Source organism: Melanerpes formicivorus, unplaced genomic scaffold, assembly GCF_026170545.1.
Source record: "Melanerpes formicivorus ecotype bairdi unplaced genomic scaffold, bMelFor1.0.p_v2 SCAF_377, whole genome shotgun sequence".
NCBI lineage: Eukaryota > Metazoa > Chordata > Aves > Piciformes > Picidae > Melanerpes > Melanerpes formicivorus.
This window is the reverse complement of record NW_027142729.1, coordinates 163963-187913: the sequence shown is the minus strand read 5'-3', so window position 1 is coordinate 187913 and position 23951 is coordinate 163963. Positions and strand designations below refer to the sequence as shown.

The 23951-nt window shown below is 49.1% G+C and overlaps 1 long non-coding RNA gene across 1 annotated transcript; it reads right to left on the bottom strand.

Moving 5' to 3' along the window:
- Positions 1 to 556: 556 nt before the first annotated feature.
- LOC137459584 (uncharacterized) lies at positions 557 to 1716 on the bottom strand. Its single transcript, XR_010992406.1, has 3 exons — positions 1640 to 1716; positions 1246 to 1378; positions 557 to 685 (listed from the first exon to the last, which is right to left on the bottom strand). It is a non-coding gene; the product is annotated as an uncharacterized lncRNA (long non-coding RNA).
- Positions 1717 to 23951: the final 22235 nt, after the last annotated feature.

Below are 23951 nucleotides of genomic sequence, written 5' to 3'. Positions count from 1 at the left end.
CGACAGAGTGATGGCTGTGAGGTGACATCAGCCTGGCACTGGAGCTGGGCATTCTGAGCAGATGAGGAAGCCTGGGCAACACCTGCAGAGAAATCTTGGTTCCTCCACAGAGAAGCACTGGCTTTAGAGACAAAGCTGTCTTTGATCTGGGCACTAGCTGCAGCTCTCAGCAGTGCCCAGCTGCAGAGCAATGGCCTGCACCTTCATCCTGATCCAGGTGGAGAGAGAACTGCCAGGAACACAGCTTCTCTGCTCCGGTTGCAGCATCCCCAGGGGCCAAGCGCAGCCTTGCTGTTAATGAGGAACACAGCCCCTGTGAGAAGCTCCTGGGGTCAGGGGACAAACAAGAGTTTTTCCACACTGGAAACAAGGGAAGTCTCTTTGCCACCCCTGTTATACCCATCAGAGGACTTCTGCTTACCTACCTGCTCGGTTGGAGTCTACACTGGCAGAAGCTTCAGCTCCTCGGTAAAAGTGTGGACTGAGCAATTTCCTTTTCAGCCTTTCCTTCCTGACTGACAGAGATCAAACCCTACCTGGAGCCCACACAAGCCAAGCAGGAGATCCCCTGCTAGGCTGGCAGGGCGAGGCTGTACCGTCGCAGCAGCTGTAGCCCTTGTGCCGACCGTGTCGCTGCTGCACGTCTTGCTTGCTCGGTTAATGAAGTGGAAAGCAAAGTGTCAATCTGTAAAGAATAAAGCAAAAAGCAAAGAACAGATCTCAGTTACTCACATTGTAAAGCTGTGAGAAGGTTAGCATGCATCCAATAAAAATACTACAAAATCATTTGTTCTCCCTTCAGCGTTCATTTAACTCACAGAGCTGTGAACTGATGCTGTCCCAAAACACACAGTCAGCATCTGGTGGTACTTGGAGCACCAAGAAGAGAGTTTGGCATGCTGGGAGGACACTTCCCCACTGAGGAAAGATCTGGGGCCCCACTGGGAGACTTGGGAAGGCACTGGGAGCACTAGAAAAGGATTTTGGAGTTACTGGGAGGAAGAGGGAGAACACAGGGGCCATGCTGGGAGCAACTGGGAAAGCAGAATAGAATACAGACTTAACCAGGTTGGAAAAGACCTTCAAGAACACTTGAGTCCAACCTATCACCCACCACCATCTAATCAACTAAACCATGGTACTCAGTGCCTCATCCAGTCTTACTTTAAACACTTGCAGTGATGGTGACTCCATCACCTCCCAGGGCAGCCCATTCCTCCTGAGCGTAACACAATGCAGACTTACTTGTGGTCTTGTTCTCCAAAGCACAACATATAGACCGCTCCTGATGTAGACATACACACACACCCCACATGTGTAGAACAGCAAGAGTCCTGCAGACAAGACTCCTAACAGGAGTGGGGAAACACTGGGTGTACTAGAAAAGAGAAAGAGATAAAGGGCCAATTCTGTTATCACTTACAGCTCCGCACTTCTGTCATTATTGCATGCAGTTGAAGCCCAGAGTTCCAGGTATCCCTGGGTACGGCTGAGGCAGCAGCCGCCACCCCCGCAGAGCCCCGCCGGCCAAGCCCGGACATGCCCCCCCCCCCCCCCCCCCCCCCCCCCCCCCAAGCCCCGCGCAGCTCCAGCGGCTGCTATAGAGAAACCCCACAAAGCAGCAGAGGCTGGCACTGACCTGGGACACAGCAGAAGAGCTCCAACCTCTACCAGCCACAACCCTGCACTGAGCCGTTTTAAAGCATCTGGCGCCATGTTGTTGAGGGCGGTGCCATGCTGGGGGGTGGGGTTCAGGCTGGGGGGCGGTGACACGCTGGGGGGGGCGGTGCCACGCTGGAGGGGGGTGGTGCCACGCTGGGCGGGGTGGTGCCGCGCTGGGGGGGGGCGGTGCCGCGCTGGGGGGGGGGCGGTGCCACGCTGGGCGGGGCGGTGCCACGCTAGGGGGGGCGGTGCCACGCTGGGGGGGGCGGTGCCACGCTGGGGGGGGCGGTGCCACGCTGGAGGGGGGCGGTGACACGCTGGGGAGGCGGTGCCACGCTGGGCGGGGCGCTGCCACACGGGGGGGGGCGGTGCCACGCTGGGGGGGCGGTGCCACGCTGGGGGGGGCGGTGCCTGCGTTGTCACCTGACGCTCAGCTTTCCATGGGTTTTATTCCCCTCCAAGGCAACACGTTGAGTTCTGAGCACCTGAGGAGCCCTGGGGAACACCTGTACAGAAATGTTCCTCTAAGAGCTGTCAGAAAAACGTTCGTTCCCCCAGCAGGCAGCTCTGGCTTCAGAGCAAAAGCCTTCTGAGATCATTCTGTTTAGCTCAGCACCAGCTGCAGCCATCAGTATTACCAAACTACACAGTAATGGCCTCCTCCCAGTGCCCTCCCGGTCCCAACAGTTTCCTCCCACCGAAGGACTGGGAGAGAACTGGAAGCGACTGGGAAGAAACTGGGAGTGACTGGGAGGGCACGAGGTGGAATCTGGGAGGGAAGGAGGAGGAAACTGTCAGAGACTGAAAGAAAACTGGGAGGAAACTGGTAGAGACTAAGAGGTAGTGGAGGCTCAAGTGGGAGGCACTGGGAGAACTGTGAGAGAGCTCCGAAGGAACTGGGAACAACTGGGAAAAAAGTCCCAAAGAGGATCCTAAATGGGCCCAAATGGCCCCAAAGTAAACAGAGCCCAAACTGGGGTGATCTGGACCAATGGAGCCAGTGGAAGCACTTCCCACCTAAACTGCACTGACCAAAGAGAGCGTGACTCTGCTTTCCCACTCCGGGAAATCTGCCACGCTGCAAGATGAGAAGGAGACTGGGAGGGATTGAGCTTCTCCAGCATGGAGGCGAGCGTCCTTCTGTCTCGCACTTCAGGCTGTTTACTGCAGTCAGCTCTTCTTTATCATCAGACCGTTCTTCCGTCGTCAGCAGCCTGTTGTTCTTTCCTGTCCTGAAACCTTCCATAGATACTTTCTGCTTTCCTCCAGGCAGAGTCCAAGGGCATGATATTGAACACATCCAAGTGCCAGGTTCTACACATTACCACAACAACCCCAGGCATTGCTACAGGCTGGGGTCAGACTAGCTGGAGAGGAACCAGGCAGAAAGGGACCTGAGGGTGCTGGTTGACACCAGCTGAACATGAGCCAGCAGTGTGCCCAGGTGGCCAAGAAGGCCAAATACATCCTGGCCTGCATCAGGAACAGTGTGGCCACCAGGAGCAGGGAGGTCATTCTGCCCTGTGCTCAGCACTGGTCAGGCCACACCTTGAGTTCTGTGTCCAGTTCCTGGGCCCCTCAGTTTAGGAAAGATGTTGAGATGCTGGAAGGTGTCCAGAGAAGGGCAACAAAGCTGGGGAGGGGTCTGGAGCACAGCCCTGTGAGGCAAGGCTGAGGGAGCTGGGGTTGCTTAGCCTGGAGAACAGGAGGCTCAGGGGAGACTTTCTTGCTCTCTACAACTACCTGAGGGCAGGTTGTAGCCAGGTGGGGTTTGGTCTGTTCACCCAGGCACCCAGTACCAGAACAAGAGGACACAGTCTCAAGCTGTGCCAGGGGAAGTTTAGGCTGGAGGTGAGGACAAAGTTCATCCCAGAAAGAGGAATTGGCCATTGGAATGTGCTGCCCAGGGAGGTGGTGGAGTCCCCACCCCTGGAGGTGTTCCAAAAAAGAACTGGATGTGGCACCTGGAGCCATGGTTTAATTGTGAGGAGGGGATAGGGATGCAGACATAGGAGGGAATTGATGAGATCTGAGGTCTCTTCAAACCTGGTTGATTATGTGATTATGTGAGACTGGGAGGTACTAGGAGGAACTGGGGGTTACTGGGAAGTACTAGAAGGTACTGGGAGGCTGTGGAAGGACTCTGGGGGGGGGAGGGTTACTGGGGGGGAGTGAGGGGCACTGGAGAACTATAAGGGTTAACTGGGAGGTACTGGGAAGGGCTCTGAATGGCACTGGGAAAAACTCAGAGACTGCGGAGAGACTTTGGGGCAGTCTGGAGGGGCTCAGGGGGGCACTGGGAGCTATGGGGACGTGCTCCCAGTTGGGTTCCTGCTGCTTCCAGTTGTCTCCCAGGGCTCCAGAACTGACTCCAGGTGCTGCAGGTATGGCTCCCAGTCCCTCCCAGTGCCTCTCAGTCCCTGCCAGCCTCCTCCCAGACTGGGAAAGGACTGGGAGACACTGGGAGGGGATCAGGAGAGTACTGGGAGGTACTGGGAGGCTGTGAAAGGATCTGGGGGGGGAAGGTTACTGGGGGGGAGTGAGGGGCACTGGGGAATTCTAAGGGTTAACTGGGAGGTACTGGGAAGGGCTCTACATGGCACTGGGAAGAACTCAGAGACTGTGGAAAGACTTTGGGGCGGTCTGGAGGGGCTCGGGGGGCACTGGGTGGTCACGGGGAGATACTCCCAGTGCTCCCCCAGTTGTCTCCCAGTTCCTCCCAGGGACCCCTAGTGCTCCCAGTTGGGTTCCCACTGCTTCCAGTTGTGTCCCAGGGCTCCAGCAATGCCTCCACCTGATCCAGGTATGTCTCCCAGTGCCTCCTGGTCCCTACTGGTCTCCTATACTGGGATAGGAGTAGAAGGGATTGGGAGGTACTGGGAGGGACAGGAATAAACAGGGAGGGACTGGGAGGGGACTGGGAGGGGAGTGGGACAGTGTGGGAGGGGACGTGGAGGGACAGGGAGGGGACATAGTGGGAATGGACTGGGAGGGGACTTTCACAGCTGTCTCCCAGTTTTGTCCCAGTTGGGTTCCTGCTGCTTCCAGTTGTCTCCCAGGGCTCCAGGTCTGACTCCAGGTGCTGCAGGTATGGCTCCCAGACTCTCCCAGAAACTTCCAGCCCCTACCAGTCTCCTCCCAGACTGGGAAAGGTGTAGGAGAAAATGGGATGGACTGGGAGGCTGTAAAGGGCTCTGGGAGGGAAATGGGGGACTGAGGGGGGTACTGGGAATTCCTGGGTCATGCTCCCAGTTGTTTCCCAGTTGTCTCCCAGGACCCTTGATCCTTTCAGATGGCCCCACGAGAACTTTACATATCCCCAGACCCTTTTAGGTGTCCCCAGACCTCCTCCCTCACCCCCAAAAGCCCTACCGATGGCCCCAGACCACCTTCAGACGCCGGAAGGAACACACCTGGGAGTCCCGGGCCAGCAGCGACACCGGAAACCGCACTGCAAGCTCCCCGAATGCGCCAGGACCCCTTCCCCCGCCAAAGGATGGCGGTTCGCAGGCACCCTGGGGCACAGAAGTGAACTATCTGACACCACCACAGTCCTGTGAATGTTGCAAAGGAGTAGTGCATGCAGTATAATAATTCGAAAGTTAAGGGCTGCTCAAGCTTTACACAAAGTATCCTATTCAGTTTTGGATTCCACTTAACACAAAGTAAAAGTATAAAAGGTCAGAGGGAAAGCCAACTCTACCTCTGAACTACAGCAAGAAATACTGGAATCAAGGGGGCGTTTCTTCTGCTATTAATAGATGAAGAGAACATGAAAACTAACCCCTACCCCTAACCCCAACCCTAACCCCAACCCTAACCCCTAACCCTAACCCCAACCCAACCCCCTAACCCAACCCCCTAACCCTAACCCAACCCCCTAACCCAACCCCCTAACCCTAACCCCCTAACCCAACCCCCTAACCCTAACCCAACCCCCTAACCCTAACCCCCACCCCCCCATCCCAGTACTGTCCGCGACCCTAAGCGTAAACCCCCCGACCACCACACTATCATTAACCCCGACCCCAAACTTAATGCTTACTGATCCACCCCTTTACCGATCCACCCCCTTCACCGATCCACCCCCTTCCCCTAATCTCCACCTGAATAATCTCTCCTTCCTACCTCCATACTCACAAATGCTATTACTGGATATTTAGAAATCTTTAGCTAGCACCCCTGTCATTCTCCTCACTTACCTGCAAAGGCTTCTAGCATGCAAAAACAAATTGCAAGTACTACAACACACAGTTTAGAAATATGACATGTTCTTTCCTTCAGCAGGGGACCTTCCTTCATTTGTTTTCAGAAGGATGTCGCTACTTCCTTGCCCTGGTTTTGTTTCTTACTTTATTAGTTCTAGAAACCATATACGCATCCTACACCAAACCACAATGAAGTGCAACAAGGACTAATGCTGCAGATTCCGTGACTGGCCGTGCTCCCATTTGCAACTTTCGCTTCGTCCGTCTCTGGCCACGCTCCTCGCGAAGACGTGGAACCACAGATCGGGACTCCCACTCACTTCGTAGCTGTTTTCTATGTCTCAGTCGTGCCCGCTCTCACTCGCACACTCAAAACATCAACAGGGTGTCAAACATAGGAGGAACCTCCCCTGCCTCCACACAAGTCATCCTACCATTCATTACGTCCCTAAGGGACACAGGGTTTAGGACCAACACAGTCCATTTACAGAGTTTACAGCGGCAACACCGACCGTTCACAGGGTTCAGCGGCAACACCGACCGTTCACAGGGTTCAGCGGCAACACCGACTGTTCACAGGGTTCAGCGGCAACACTTTCACTTTACAGAGTTCAACAGCAACACAATTTGTTTACAGAGTTCGGCGGCGACACAGTCCGCCTACAGAGTTCAGCGGCAATGCGGTCTCTTTACAGAGTTTGGCAGCAACGCAGTTTGTTACCGCTGAGCATGGGAGGGAGCTTAGCCAGCTTCTGTTCGGAAGGCTTTCCATTCTAATAAAAGAAAGAAAAACAGACACACCCAAGACAGTGAATACTTAAAAACCCTACAACACACGCAACGGAAAAAGCGTTCCTTGCGTATTAGATGGACACGCTGTAAGCTTACATATTCCGCAACCCCGTGGAGCTCGTTTCGAAGCCCCTTTTCGGGCAGATGAATACCACGCTTCTACACCTCTTAAACGAGAGGGCCGTGGAGTTGGAGGAGAGGGGTCAGAATCCCCTCCAAGAACATACAGGCATTTCAAACCTTCTAGGTTGATACAGAAGAACCCCAGAGAGCAGAGGAGGCTTGGACTTACCTGGAGGGGAACCAAAGGACATCCAAAAAGCTGAGCAGAGAGCCAACCTCAACGGAGCCTGGCGCTGCCGAGGGGAGCTGAGCCCCACCGAGCCCGGTATAAAGTAGCCGGGCTTGACGGAGCCGACATCCTTCTAGGGAAAGAAAATGGTCTCTCTTTACTGACCGGCCCTACACGTACAATTACTAGCCACGCACCCATTTGCAACTTTCGCTTCGTCCGTCTCTGGCCACGCTCCTCGCAAAGACGTGGAACCGCAGATCGGGACTCCCGCTCGCTTCGTAGGTATTATCTACGTCTCAGTCTTGCACACGCTCCCGTTGACAACTTTCACTTTGTCCGTCTCTGGCCACGCTCCTCGCGAAGACGTGGAACCGCAGATCGGGACTCCTGCTCGCTTCGTAGCTATTTTCTACGTCTCTGCCGTGCCCGCTCTCACTCACACACTCAAACATCAACAGGGTGTCAAACATAGGAGGAATCTCTCCTGCCTCCACTCAAGCCATCCTACAATTCATTACGTCCCTAAGGGACACAGAGTTCAGCAGCCCCGCAGTGAGTTTGTTTACAGAGTTCAGCAGCCCCGCAGTGAGTTTGTTTACAGAGTTCAGCAGCCCCGCAGTGAGTTTGTTTACAGAGTTCAGTAGGCCCGCAGTGAGTTTGTTTACAGAGTTCAGCAGCCCCGCAGTGAGTTTGTTTACAGAGTTCAGCAGCCCCGCAGTGAGTTTGTTTACAGAGTTCAGCAGCCCCGCAGTGAGTTTGTTTACAGAGTTCAGCAGCCCCGCAGTGAGTTTGTTACCGCTGTGCATGGGAAGGAGCTCAGCCAGCTTCTGTTCAGAAGGCTTTCCATTCTAATAAAAGAAAGAAAAACAGACACACCCTAATCAGTGAATATTTAATAACCCTACAACACACGCAAAGGAAAAGGCACTCCTTGTGTATTACACGGACGCACTGTAAGCTTACATATTCCAGAACCCTGTGTAGCTCATTTCAAAGCCTCTTTTTAGACAGATGAATACCACACTTCTACACCTCGTTAAACAAGAGAGCTATGGAGTTGGAGGAGAGGGGTCAGGGTGAGCTGGTCTCCTAGGGGTCTTAATCCCCTCCAAGAACATGCAGGCATTTCAAACATTCTAGGTTGATACAGAAGAACCCCAGAGAGCAGCAGAGGCTTGGACTTACCTTGGGGAACGCAAGGACATCAAAAAAGCTGAGCAAAGAGCCAACCTCGGCAGAGCCTGGCACCACCAAGAGGAGCTGAGCCCCACCGAGCCCAGTCTAAAGTAGCCAGGCTTGAAGGAGCCACCATCCTTCTAGGGAAAGAAAATTGTCTCTCTTTACTGACCGGTACTACACATACAATTACTAGCCACACGCCCGTTGACAACTTTCGCTTCGTCCGTCTCTGGCCATGCTCCTCGCGAAGACGTGGAACCGCAGATCGGGACTTGTGGCCGGTTGACGTTGCCCCCTTAAGAAAGGGAATATGGTGGACGGAAGTTGGTAAACGGAAGGAATAGTCTAAACTAATTTCATTGGGAGAGTGGGAGGAAGCACCTTCTGAACTGGGAGTGAACTGGACATTTCCACGACTTTTCTATCAGTCTTGCTTCCGCCTTTTCTTCGTGCAGCAGCTCTGCCTGTGCTGGGCTTTCTGCCAAGGCCTCGGCCTTGAAAACAAGATACCAGGCCTGTATATTGACTCCCTTCCAATTAACACGAACTGCTTCTAACTTTTTTTTCTCTCTTTTCTTTCTCTTTCTATCCCATTCTGGGGAAAGGGGGGGAAGAGAGGGGAGAGCGGAGGTGGGGGACCCCTCTGCCGAGGGGGGTCACTCTCATTTCTGTGTTGCTCTGTTGCATATCTTTGTATATATTGTAGATATTGTAAATTTGTAAATATTCCCCTGCATTCCCTACATTGCTTTGTAAATATAGCTCCACTGCTTTGCTAATTCAGCTTGTGAGTTTTTTTTTCCTTTCCCTTCAATTTTTTTTTCCCTTTTACTTTACAAGGGGGAAGGGAGGAGGCTTCTTGGCCTTACCCCTTCCAAACCCACCACATGTTTTTAATTGGCGCCCAACGTGGGGCAGATAATTAATTTAATTTATTACTTGATTGATTTAGTGTTTTCCAGCTGAATTAGCAAACATGAAGGTATTGTGGTTTGTGGAGCGATTATTCTTTTCAATTTTTGGGGCTCTGGTTTACAGATATTGTTTGGGTTTGATTTTGGATTACCTGGGTAAATATTTGGTGCGGACAATTTATATGTGGGTTATGTATAGAGTTAAACTATGGTATGGAAAATGTATTAATTTATTATGGCCAGTGAGATACAGGAATGTTACCTCCACCACTCTCCCAATTGAGATAAAGGGTTTTAAGATTCCGCCTGAGGAGGCAGTAACTTTAGGTGATGCCTGGGATCCAAAGGTGATTTATTTCATGTGTATAATCCTGCTCTCAGTGATAATTAACGTGTATCTGCTGGTCTCTTTGCGGCGAGAGAGAAAGGTGTCCAGGGCGTGTTTTGTTATTAAAACTAGATCAAAAAGAAAACGCTGTGGATCCCGATCAGTCCCAGAGTCATCTAGTGACGAGGACTGTGGAGAACCCGTGTCAGTTAAAAAGAAAGCTAAAAAGTTAATTGGTAAAGCAGCTCTAAATGACTTTGCTGATTCTGGCAAGCAGCCAAGGGCATCGGCTGGTATCAACATGGCGCCTACTCCTTCTCCTTCTTCTTCTTCTCCGTCGGCCATTAACGGAGCAACATCACTTCCACCCACTCCCTCGGTGGGACCAGAAGTCACTGCCCCAGCAGCTGATTTATCTCAGGACCTGTCAGTTTCCATTAAGGGGGCTGTAAATTCAAACACAGCTCCAGTTAAGGTGGCTCCTTTAAAGACTAGAGGTAGAAAGGCCAAAGATGGAGAAGAAGAGGAGGAGACTGACCCTGGTGAGGGGCCCTCTACTCTAAAAGATCCTGCTCAGGAGGAAGAGAAGGTTTGTTTTAAAGATCTAGCTAACCTAGTGAGATCAAAGCAGGATAGAGATGAAGCTAGGAAAGCAGCTGGCAAAGGTGGTTCTTAGCTTAAAGAGATCCTTAGGAAAATGACAGCAGGATTATATGGGCAAAGAATTCAGGGAGATGAAGATCAAGATGATATTTCAGACTGTTCTTCGCCCCACGAGGAATTGCGAAATGTCCGTAAAGATTTCACCAGGGCAGATAAGGAGCCAGTTCTAGCTTGGCTTAGTAGGTGTTATGATACAGGTGCTTCAGCTCTAACAGTTGGAGACAAGTCAGCAGCTCAGTTAGGAACTCTCTCAAGGGACAATGGAATAGATAGACATCTAGGCGAAGCTCTCGGTAAGGTTAATCTGTGGATACGCCTTTTAATGGCGGTTGCCCTGAGATACCCTTCCCGAGATGATCTTCCCTGGAATCCTAAACCCTGGACTACCATAGATGAGGGAATTAAGCGCTTGAGAGAATTTGCTGTTAGAGAGCTACTCTATGGTGAACATGAAACTCTGAATCCTGATGACATTCCTGTGGGTATTGGTCTTGCTAAAAAGATCATCAAACTTGCTCCTTCTAATTATGCAAACATTCTGGCAAGCAGAATTGTGTCAAGAAGTTATGGTGGAGCTTCTCCCACGGTTGGCCAATTCAGTGATCAAATGAGACAATTGGAGGATAGCATGACACGTGGTTCTTTGGTTTCGGCCATTAAAACAATGTCTGGTGATATTCAGAATTGCATAAGAGAGTTAAAGGATGAATTTAGAAATTCCATATCCCAATTGGCACAAAGGGATAGTTTCAATTCTTCCTCCAGGTGGATACAAGTTTCATCTGTGAGGAATACACGTCCTCCAAGGAGGTCATTCCAAAACAGGACATTCCAAAACAGGTCATTCCAAAACAGACCACCAAGGCAATCATGTAGAACTATTTGGATAACTCTGCGTGATCAGTTTGGTGAGAATATGAACCGCTGGGATGGCCAACCAACTTCTAATCCTTTCAGGAGACTGAGGGAATTGCAAAGTGGCAGAACACGAGATAGCAATACCAGAAGGGTAGCTGTTACTTCCACAGTTTCCCAGAACGACTCTTATGGCTCCAACAGTGGCTCCAGTTATAACATGCAAAGTTATAACCCTGCAAACTATGTGCAATGCACATGTGCGCATGTTCCCCATAACTAGGGGTGCCCTGCCTCCCGCCAGGGGGAGGAGAGGGATAACAGAGATAATAGAATCTATTGGGATGTGTACATCCAGTGGCCTGGCACTTCACAATTTCGGAAGTACAGGGCCTTGGTTGACACAGGAGCTCAGTGCACCATAATACCATCAAATTATCAGGGATCAGAGTCTATAACTATTCTGGGAGTCACTGGTGGATCTCAAGAGTTAAGTAAGGTAGAGGTTAATATAAGTCTAACTGGTAAACAATGGAGGAAGCATACAGTTGTGACCGGACCTGATGCACCTTGTATTTTGGGAATTGATTTTCTGAGAGAAGGGCGTTTCAAAGACCCTAGAGGTTACAAATGGGCTTTTGGAGTAGCTTCTATAGAAATTGATGGACAAAAATTGAAGCTATCTGCCAGACCCGAACTTTCTGATGAATCTGCAGTTGTGGGACAACATAAGATACAGGACATTAAATTGCCGGTTGCTTCTCAGACTGTGCATCACAGACAATACAGAACCAACCGTGACTCTTTGTTGCCCATTCAGAATCTGATTCGTCAGTTGGAGAGTCAGAAAGTCATCAGCAAAACTCATTCACCTTTCAACAGTCCAGTGTGGCCTGTGCGAAAGCAGAATGGAGACTGGCGTCTGACGGTAGACTACCGAGCCCTAAATGAAGTGACACCACCTATGAGTGCAGCAGTACCAGACATGATGGAGCTACAGTATGAGCTGGAATCCAAAGAGGCCAAATAGTATGCTACCATAGACATTGCTAATGCATTTTTCTCTATTCCCATAGCAGAGGAATGCAGGCCTCAGTTTGCTTTCACCTGGAGAGGAATTCAGTACACTTTCAACAGACTGCCAATGGGCTGGATCCACAGCTCAAGCATCTGTCATGCAGTGATCCACGATGCTCTGGAGAAAGGCAGTGCTCCAGAACACATCCAGTTCATCGATGACATCATCGTCTGGGGTAAAACTGCTGAGGAAGTCTTCGAGAAAGGTAACAAAATCATTGACATTCTTCTGAATGCAGGTTTTGCCATCAAGCGAGACAAGGTGAAAGGACCTACCACAGAGATTCAATTTCTGGGAGTGCGGTGGCAGGATGGACGCCGACACATTCCAGTGGATGTGGTAAATAGAGTCTCTACCATGGCAAGTCCCACAAACAAGCAAGAGACCCTACGTTTCTTGGGGATAGTGGGATTTTGGAGACTGCACATTCCTGGATACAGTCAGATTGTGAAACCTCTGTATGATGTGACTCGAAAGAGAAACCATTTCCACTGGGGACCTGAACAACAAGCAGCCTTTGACCAGATAAAACAAGAGGTGATTCAAGCAATGGGTCTGGGACCTGTCCGAGATGGTCCAGACATTAAGAACATTTTGTACACAGCTGCAAGTGACAATGGTCCAACCTGGTGCTTGTGGCAAAAAGCTCCAGGTGAGACACGTGGACAACCTCTTGGTTTCTGGAGTCGAGGTTACAGAGGTTCAGAGGCTAATTATACTCCAACAGAGAAAGAAATTTTAGCTGCCTATGAAGGAGTAAAAGCATCTTCTGAAGTGATTGGAACTGAATCACAACTTCTCTTAGCTCCCAGATTACCAGTTTTGAATTGGATGTTCAAAGGCAAAGGCTCCACACCACATCATGCCACAGACTCAACCTGGTCCAAGTGGATGGCTCTGATAACACAGAGAGCTCGAATGGGAAATCTTGAAAGACCTGGTCTAGTGGAGGTGATCTCAAGTTGGCCTGAAGGCATCAACTGTGCTAAACCTCCAGAGGAGAAAGTGTCTCGTGCTGAGGAAGCTCCTCCTTACAATGACCTTTCTGATGATGAAAAGAAATATGCTCTGTTCACAGACGGTTCCTGTCGTCTTGTTGGAAACAAGCGAAGGTGGAAGTCTGCAGTGTGGAGTCCAACACGCCGAGTTGCAGAAGCGAAAGATGGAGAAGGAGAATCCAGTCAGTTTGCAGAGGTAAAAGCTGTCCAGCTAGCTCTCGACGTGGCTGAACGTGAGAGATGGCCAAAGCTTTATCTCTACACCAACTCATGGATGGTAGCCAATGCTCTATGGGGTTGGCTAAAGAACTGGAAGAAGAGTGGCTGGCAGAGGAAAGGAAAACCCATTTGGGCAGCCAACCTATGGCAGGACATTGCTGACCGAATCAAGAGAATTCCAGTGAAAGTGAGACACATCGATGCTCACATTCCTAAGAGCAAAGCTACTGAGGAACAGCAACACAACCATCAGGCAGATCTAGCTGCAAGAGTTTCTCAAGTAGACATGGACTCTAATCTTGATCTCGACTGGAAACACTGAGGTGAGATATTCTTAGCTCGGTGGGCTCATGATTCGTCAGGACATCAAGGCAGAGATGCAACATACCAATGGGCTCGTGACAGATCCATAGACATTTCCATGGATGCTATCACGCAAGTCATCCATGACTGTGACATTTGTGCTGCTATTAAGCAGGCAAAACGACTTAAGCCCTTGTGGTATGGTGACAGATGGTCCAAGTACAAGTATGGTGAAGCTTGGCAGATTGACTACATCACTCTACCACGTTCTCGTTCTGGTAAGCAATACGTGCTTACTATGGTAGAGGCAAACACTGGATGGTTGGAAACTTATCCAGTTCCACATGCAACTGCACGCAACACCATTCTCGGTCTGGAGAGACAGATCCTGTGGAGACACGGAACTCCAGAGAGGATTGAATCAGACAACGGAACTCATTTCAAGAACAACCTTGTAAAGAACTGGGCAAAAGAGCATGGTATTGAGTGGATATTCCACATTCCCTACTATGCACCAGCTTCAGGGAAGATTGAACGCTACAACGGTTTGTTGAAGACCACTCTCAAAGCCATGGGAGGTGGATCTTTGAAAAACTGGGAAAAACATTTAGCACAAGCAACCTGGCTGGTAAATAGTAGAGGTTCAGTGAACCGAGCTGGACCTGCACATTCAGATTTGCTACGAAAAGTAGAAGGTGATAGAGTTCCTGTTGTTAGAGAAAAGAATCTGTTAGGTAAAACTGTTTGGGTATTTTTACCCTCAGGAGAGGCTAAGCCTGTCCGAGGGGTGGTTTCAGCTGAAGGTCCGGGTCACACTTATTGGGTAATGCAAGAGAATGGTGAAATTCAGTGTATTCCACAAAGAAATTTAACTTTAGCTGAAAGAGGTTAATTTCGAACTGTTGTACAGCTACATCGCGTCCAAAGGAAGAATCAACGAGGAATCTACGGTGCACGAACCCTGAGATCCCTGAGTCAACTAAGAGACCCTGAGAATCCCTGTTTCCCTTTTCTTCGCTTTGTCGGCAAAGAAATGAACTGTTTTCCATTTTTTTCATTTTCTGATTTTCTTGGACTTTTGAATCATCTACTTCTGAGCATAGCCGGAATGGACTATGAACTTTACTCACGAACTGTAAATATCGTTTTGGATTGGATGGACAGTATGAACAGCCAATGAAATTGTTTAGAAGGGGTGGACTGTGGCCGGTTGACGTTGCCCCCTTAAGAAAGGGAATATGGTGGACGGAAGTTGGTAAACGGAAGGAATAGTCTAAACTAGTTTCATTGGGAGAGTGGGAGGAAGCACCTTCTGAACTGGGAGTGAACTGGACATTTCCACAACTTTTCTATCAGTCTTGCTTCCGCCTTTTCTTCGTGCAGCAGCTCTGCCTGTGCTGGGCTTTCTGCCAAGGCCTTGGCCTTGAAAACAAGATACCAGGCCTGTATATTAACTCCCTTCCAATTAACACGAACTGCTTCTAACTTTTTTTTCTCTCTTTTCTTTCTCTTTCTATCCCATTCTGGGGAAAGGGGGGGAAGAGAGGGGAGAGCGGAGGTGGGGGACCCCTCTGCCGAGGGGGGTCACTCTCATTTCTGTGTTGCTCTGTTGTATATCTTTGTATATATTGTAAATTTGAAAATATTCCCCTGCATTCCCTACATTGCTTTGTAAATATAGCTCCACTGCTTTGCTAATTCAGCTTGTGAGGTTTTTTTTCCTTTCCCTTCAATTTTTTTTTCCCTTTTACTTTACAAGGGGGAAGGGAGGAGGCTTCTTGGCCTTACCCCTTCCAAACCCACCACAGGACTCCCGCTCGCTTCGTAGGTATTATCTACATCTCAGTCTTGCACACGCTCCCCGCACGCTCCGCACATCAGCAAGGTTTCTAACATTTTCAATTCGTGCAGGAACTTCCCCTGCTTCCTCAGAGACAATCCCACATCTTATAAGCTCCTAAGTGATCCCCCTCATTCCTTACACATCACCACTTTTTCCCCTTTTACATTTCACATAATACAATGTACTAGCACCTTTTTGCAAGGTACAGAACTCATAACAAATGTAATTGCAATAACAATAACTGATCCTAAACATTCCGAGACCGGGCACGCTCCCATTGACAACTTTCGCTTCGTCCGTCTCTGGCCACACTCCTCGCGAAGACGTGGAACCGCAGATTGGGACTCCTGCTCGCTTCGTAGCTATTTTCTACGTCTCAGTCTTGCACACGCTCCCCGCACACTCATAACATCAGTGTCAAACATTTAAAGTACTGTGAGGAACTTCCCCTGATTCCACACAAACCATCCTACAATTCATTAAGATCTTAAGGGATCCGTTTCACAGAGCGCACCATCGTTTCACAGAGCGCACCATCGTTTCACAGAGCGCACCATCGTTTCACAGAGCGCACCATCAGAGCCACCACAGGGAACCAAGACACGCTGCCCCCTAAGACAAAAAATCAAAGTGAAAAAAAAATTCTAGAGTAGAACAAAACGGATTTTGCAGACATACCTATAAAAGGTGGATGAATTAAAAACCGGGGACCTTCCCTTGTGTGGAATCAGGAAGGCATTTGTTGTCCTTTTTTTTTTTATTTATTTGTTGTGGACTTACTTACTCTTTTGTTTTTATTTTGAACACAAAGCCCTCTGAACAGAGCCCAGCAAAGCTGCTTCCCCATGCACGAAGGGAAGAGAAGCCCCTAACTGGGCTGCTACAATACCTTTCAAGGGGTTCTGATGGCATCTGAGACGAGCCGAGCCTCTTTTCAGACAAATTAATACTGCGCTTCTACACCTAGTTGAACAGGAGATCTATGAAGTTGGAGGGGGTGGGTGACAGGGGTAGCTGGCCTCTTAGGGATTTTAATCCCCTCCAAGAACATGCAAGCATTTCAAACAAGCTGATACAGAAGAACCCCAGAGAGCAGCAGAGCCTGGCACTTACCTGGAAGGGAGCACACGGAAACCAGGAAAAATCTGAGCAAAGAGCTGTCCTCAGCAGAGCCGGGGACCACCGTGGTGAGCTGAGCCCCACCGAGCAAGGTCTGAAGTAGTCCAGCCTGACAGAGCCACCATCCTTTTAGGCAAAGGAAATTCTCTCGCTTTGCTGACTGGTCCTAGGCATACAATTACTGGCCACACACCCATTTACAATTGTCATCTGTCTCTGGCCATGCTGTCACAGAGACATGGAACCACAGATCGTGACTCCAACTCAGTTAGTAGATTTTCCTCTACATCTCCATTGTGACCACACTCAACATTGCATTCCAGGTCACCATTTCAAATTCTCACCTCTTTTGATTTCAGAGCGCCCCACACCATTTCATTTCAGGTCAACATTGCAGCATTTCAGCATTTCATTTCAGAGAGCCCCACACCATTTCATTTCACACCATCATTGCAGCATTTCACCATTTCATTTGAGGTCAGCATTGCAGCGTTTCAGCATTTCATTTCGGAGAGCCCCACACCATTTCATTTCAGGTTACCATTGCAGCATTTCAGCATTTCAATTCAGAGAGCCCCACACCAATTCATTTCAGGTCAGCATTGCAGTGTTTCAGCATTTCATTTCACAGAGCCCCACACCAATTCATTTCAGGTCAGCATTGCAGCATTTCAGCATTTCATTTCAGTGAGCCCCACACTATTTCATTTCAGGTCAGCATTGCAGCGTTTCAGCATTTCATTTCACAGAGCCCCACACCATTTCATTTCACGCCATCATCGCAGCATTTCAGCATTTCATTTCAGGTCAGCATTGCAGCATTTCATTTCAGAGAGCCCCACACCATTTCATTACAGTCAGCATTGCAGCATTTCATTTCAGAGAGCCCCACAACATTTCACTTCAGGTCATCATTGCAGCATTTCATTTCAGAGAGCCCCACAACATTTCACTTCAGGTCATCATTGCAGCATTTCATTTCAGAGAGCCCCACACCATTTCATTACAGTCAGCATTGCAGCATTTCATTTCAGAGAGCCCCACAACATTTCACTTCAGGTCATCATTGCAGCATTTCATTTCAAACAAACAAAAAAAAAAAAAAAAAAAAAAAAAAAAATCTCATTCTATATTATCCCTAGAGCAAACTCTTATGCTAACACCAAAAATCTCTACAGAACTGAAAGAACTATGTTAAAATTAAATTATCAAATCAATGTCTAAAAAGAAACTAATAAAGAGTTAGAGCTCTTTCAAAATGCCATGGCACCAAAAAAAAAAAAAAAGAAAAAAGAAGGTTTGAACCAAAAGTTAAAATTTGAACTCGCAGAAAAATGAAAGTTTGAGCTCATTACTAAATGCTTATACCTTAGTACAATCACTAATTACTTAATACTTATAAATACTAAATACTTACTATTCATTATGCTTACAGGTAAAACAACTATTGAAAACAGAAAAAAAAAATCTCTAAAACACATCACAATCAGAAATAATGAAATAATGAAATAATCATTGTTGCTTTAAATCAGAACACAACTTTTCGTAGACTAGAGAGGTTATCAGAAAGGGGGGGAGAAATGGGGTAGGGGGAGGCAGCTGGCTAGCAAAGGCACCACAGGGACAAAAGAGGGGGGGAAAAAGGGGGGTAGGGAGAAAGCCACCGAATTCACACCAGCTGCCCTTCCAGGCAGCCTTGAGGTCAAATGTAGGATTCCCTGAAGGCACAGAGACTTCCATAGGCAGCCATTTTGAGCTACATTGATGTTTTTGAGCCTAAAACTCGAGGTGCTTGTAGCAGATGCCACTGTCTCTTCTCCACTCCATATTGCTGGATGTCAGTGCATACAACTTACAGCAGCAGTTCCTAAAGTACACAAAAGTATCTGGCAATCAGTGTTTCTTACAGGCTTCTAGGACAGTCATCTTCTCCGAAGTCATGCTTTTTGCCTAAAGTGTCCCTTCTGTCCACAATTAAAACATATGGAAAAACTTTTAAGAGTTAGTGGGAGGGTGTCCAGCAGCAGGGGGGGAGTGGGCTGCTGTTGCTATTGGCCAGGTGCCAGTGACTGCAGCTCCAGGGGTGCAGGTGAGCTTAGTGGCCATGGTGGGGAAGAGGGGCTAGGGGGCGTAGATGTCAAAGAAGAGCTTTGTTCTGGTGAAATGGCATTACTATTGTAACAGCTTTATAATGCTCTGCTAATTGATCTAAAGAATCTTTAATTAGTCCCCATGTTGTAAGGGAAGATGTAACAATTTTGTTTACTTTTGTTGCCGCCCTGAATGATGCCATCCCTCCCCGCTCCCATGTCTTTTCATTCTACATTGTTGCCCTTTTTTTTCCTCCAAGATGTAAGTAAATGACTCTGAGTATCAAGTTATCTTCTTTTGTTATTTGATTACCCATACGTGCTCCTCAACAGGAGGCACCAACCCTCAGTTTCCCCAGTCACTTACCTCTGTCCGGGGTGACCATTTGTTGTAGTATCGATGTTTTACTTACTTCGAGCAGTGCTTTCTGGGCCAGATGTAAGCAGCTGAAGACATTTATTACATTATACAGCAAAGTTATATAGTCTAATCAGAAGGCACATGTGGCACATCTCAGTTGGGCATTTTCTACTGGCATACATGTAATTAAGGCATACAGTAGGTCGCAATAACAAAACTATTTTAACATGTCCAACCAAACTCTGCCCAGTTTCTCTCCTTCGGTTCCAAAGTGTTTACATTACTCTCAGAGTCAAAGGCAAAACATAGCTTTCTCTGACTCGAGCAAAGGCAAATCTACCCCATAGTCTTCCAAAGTTATCCCAAAACATCTTCCCACATCATACTATTCTTCTACATCCAGATAAACAGGAGAGCTTCTGGAATGTAAAAGCAAATTCTAGGGAGAGCAAAACAGGGTTTCAAAGCATAAATATAATATGTGTATCACATAAAAACAGTAGACCTTCCTTTTTGTCTGTCATGGGAGGGGGGGTTGCCTTTCTTTGTTTCTTTGGGGTTTTTTTTCTTTTTGTTTCTTAGTTTTCAATACAAATGGAAAAACCTTCACAGAGGGCCCTGCTCAGCTGCTCCCCACACACAGGGGCAAGAGAAGCCCCTAACTGGTCAGTGTTGCCACCCCTCTTAAGGGGATCGGTTGGCACCTAAGGTGCACCTGGGGGTATCAAAGGGGAATTTGGGGGCACATAGAGGGATCAGGAGGGCCTCTGGAGAGTCTCCCAAAGGATTAGTTGGATATTTAGGGTTATTTGGACCCCCGCCACAAAGGCCACTACTGCAAAGCTTCCCCCCCCCCCCCCCCCCACCTAACCCTAACCATCCGACTAAAATACCCACAGGAGACCCTCCATTGGTCCCCACATGCCTCTATATTCCCCTTGACTTCCCATTCAAATTAAGAAACTAAAAATAAAACCAGTGATGTTTCCTTTGTGTGTCTTGTGGGGTTTTTTAATTTGTAAATAAGAGTAATTTCAAAGCCTTTTTGCATCCACATTACTACTGTTCTGCAATCTCTCGATTAAGAGCACAGCTTTTTCTCTGCTGGAATACCTCACACTAATACTTACTTTTTTTCATGGGTTTTCATCCCTTCTGAGAGCATTCAGGCAGCTTTTTTTGGGCAGCATCCCCCGCCCCTCACTCACCTGCTCCTCTCCTGCATCGCCACCCACCCCCATGTGGTATCATGGAAGGAAAGAGAGACATCTGAGGGGCTGCCCCGCTTTTTATCACCCTGATCCATGGATGCCCTTCTCAGTAGGATTTGCACCTTCAGCACATAGCTGAGTTTTTGCTGCGCTTCTCTGTGAGAGCTGCTGTGCAGGTCTGCATCTCCAAGCGTGTCACACCTTCTGGGATTTACTACCCCAAAATCACCTTGCAGTTGGTGCATTTCTTGCTGGCAATCAACCAATCACTAGAAAAGGATTTTGGAGTTACTGGGAGGCAGAGGCAGAACAGAGGGGCCATGCTGGGAGCAACTGGGAAAGCAGAATAGAATACAGACTTAACCAGGTTGGAAAAGACCTTCAAGATCACTGAGTCCAAGCTATCACCCACCATCATCTAATCAACTAAACCATGGTACTAAGTGCCTCATCCAGTATTACTTTAAACACTTGCAGCGATAGTGACTCCATCACCTCCCAGGGCAGCTCATTCCTCATGAGTGCAACACAATGCAGACTTACTTGTGGTCTTGTTCTCCAAAGCACAACGTATAGACCACTCCTGGTGTAGACATACACACACAACATGTATAGAACAGCAAGAGACCTGCAGACAAGACTCCTAGCAGGAGTGGGGAAACACTGGGTGTACTAGAAAAGTGAAAGAGATAAAGGGCCAATTCTGTTATCACTTACAGTTCCACACTTCCGTCATTATTGCATGCACTAGAAGCCCAGAGTTCCAGATATTTCTAGGTACAGTTGAGGCAGCAGCTGCCACCCCCGCCGGCCACCCTCACCGGCCGAGCCCCGCTGGCCACCCCCGCCGGCCGAGCCCAGACATCCCCTGCCGGCCGCCGCCGCCACCCCTCCAAAGCCCCGCGCTGCCCTGCCGGTGGCCACCCCCCCAAGCCCCGCGCAGCTCCAGCGGCTGCTATAGAGAAACCCCACAAAGCAGCAGAGGCTAGCACTGACCTGGGACACAGTGGAGGAGCTCCAACCTCTACCGGCCACGACCCTGCACTGAGCCGCTTTAAAGCATCCGGCGCCATGTTGTTGAGGGCGGTGCCATGCTGGGGGGGCGGTGCCACACTTGGAGGCGGGGCCACGTTGGGGGAGGCGGTGCCACGTTGGGGGAGGCCAGTGCTTCTCTGCAGAGGAACCAAGATTTCTCTGCAGGTGTTGCCCAGGGTTCCTCATCTGCTCAGAATGCCCAGCTCCAGTGCCAGGCTGATGTCACCTCACAGCCATCACTCTGTCGGTGCTTGCCTAGGAGTGCCAGAAATCTTCCTGGAACTATTGGAGAAAAGGAAGCTTTGTCTGTCTCTGTTTGCGGTGCCCTGAGAAGGACTTGTACCGACACAGGCTCAGAAAGCTGAAACAAAACAATGAGAGCAACAGATGGAAGAGATTGCTTGATTGCCAGCAAGAAATGCAAGGTGATTTTGGGGTAGTAAATCCCAGAAGGTGTGACACACTCGGAGATGCAGACCTGCGCAGCAGCTCTCACAGAGAAGAGAAGCGCAGCAAGCTTTCTCTTCCTTTTGCCTTTGCACAGAATGCAGAGAACAACAACTTTCTGTTGTCATCCTTGCAAAAGCGTTTGCAATGAAAATGTGCACCTCTTCCCACAGGAAGTGGGAGAAACTTACAGTCTCACCTTTCCCATCTGTTGGTAGCTGGACAAGAGGATGACACTTCTGTGGTCAAAGAAAGGCAAAGGAAGCCCAGAAGTCATTGCTATATGCCTTGGAAAGCCTTCCTCCCCCAACCATCAGCAATACCCTCTTCTACCGTGTGACATGTCTCTCATCAGAGATGTCCCTCCCTCTGACCAAATTCATCCCACCCCAAAGGCCATGGCTTTGCTGTGTTTCAAAAGAATTCGGTGAAGAGCTTTTGGGGGAGATGCAGATCTCTTCTCAGCCTGCTCAATCCTCCCAGAGACCCAGAGGTTTTTTATGCCTCCTTTTCCTTTCCATCCCTGTCTTACCAGATTCCTCAGACATCTCCTTGCTCATTCTGCTTTCCTGTGTCCTTTTCTTAGAGTACAGCTGGCAATGCAAGGACAAGAGTGGCCAGAAACTCGGGGGAGGGAGGTACGGGACACACACGGACACAGGAGTAGACAACAGAAGGCAGAGTTGGTAAGATGTTCTGATGGACTCCCAGCTGGTCCTTGTCCCATCTCAGGTGTAGTGGAGCTCTCTGACAATTCTCACAGCCTTGCACATCATTCTCCTCACTCAAAATTAGTTGTGTGTGCTTGTGCACAGCACAGGAGAAGGTGCTTCAGCTCAGCTAATTCTTTACACAGAGGCAGAGGAAGGGAACCACTGTTCACATGCATAGTCCTTGAGACCAACTCCAGGCCTCGAGGTTACCCTGACCAAGCTCTCAAGAAAGCATGGCAGTGGGCTGATTTTGGCTGTCTTCCAGATGCCCACCTAGCTGCTCTCTCACTCCCCCTCCCCAAATGGGCAGGGGGAGAAACAGAAAAGAAAATCTGGTGGGTTGACATAAAGACGGGTGGATCTCTTAGCAGTTGCTGTCATGGGCAAGCCAACCTGATTTGGGGAAAATCATTTCAATTTACTGCCAACTTAAAATCAAGCAGCGTGGGGAGAAATCAAAACCAAACTCAAGACACCTGCCCCTAGCCTGCCTTCCTCCCAGCCTCAATTTCACTCATTTGTTCCTGACCATTTTGCCTCCTGAGCCAAGTGGCAGAGGGGACTGGGGAATCGGAGTTTTCATCACTCCATAACATCTTGTCCCTGACCCTCATTCATCCTTCCTCTGTTCCCCTACTATGGTGCAGGGTCCTTCATGATCATGGGATAGTCCTGCAAGAACCCCTCCAACATGGCTCTTGCAAAAGTTTCATTCCTTTCTTTAATACACTATCCACAGGCAGCACAAGCTTTGCTGATTGCCTCTGTTTTGGACAGCAGTGGGGTTTACTTGAAGCTGACAGGACCTGTCTGTAGGAAACAAAAATCTCCCCCAGGGTGGAAATGGATACTTCAGCTTTTTCCGTGAGGCCATCCTTACTTTGCCCCAAGGACTCTCTGGACCCACCAGTCCTTTCTAGACTAGGAATGCAGCCCTTGTCTCCTGCTCTGCAGACTCCCCTGGGAAAGCACAGTCAGCTCTGTATAAGAAAGGCAGCAGAGAAATTCATGGTATACAAAAAATTGGCCCTAGGTAGCCAGGGGATACCTTGGCTGCTTCCCCAAGATGACCAATCCCTGTCCCTTGTATTTTCCTCTCTGAGCCCCACTGGGGACAGCCCTGATGCTGATGTCCCCTGTTTCTTATACCCTGCCCCTGAGGAGACCTAGGGAACAAGCAGGGCCTGCTGGCCCCTGTGTGCACAGCTTGGGGTAAAGAAAGAGAGCAGTTCCCCTTCCACCCCAACAGCAGCACAGCATTCAGGGCTTATTCAGAAGAGAAAGAATGGAGAGAGATGCTCACCTGCTTGAACCACCCAAAGTGACATGGCACAGCTCTTTGCCCTCCTGGCCACAGAAACTGAACTTCCACCAGCAGAAAGGAAGTAAAATGAAGACTCATGTGCTGGAGTTGAAATTCAGCCTTTCTCTGCCCCGAAATCCCTTCTCAGCCTGCAGGTCCTGTCTCCTCTTTCAGAGAGGGAGATATTTTGATGCTGAAGGCGGCCAGATGCAAACAGATCTTGATGGTCCAGAGAGGTTTAAGACAACCAGACGCCCTCATGAATGCTCACTGCTCAGCACCAAAATGAACCTTATTTCATGAGGAAAGCTGCATTTTACTTCCTGTTAGGAAGG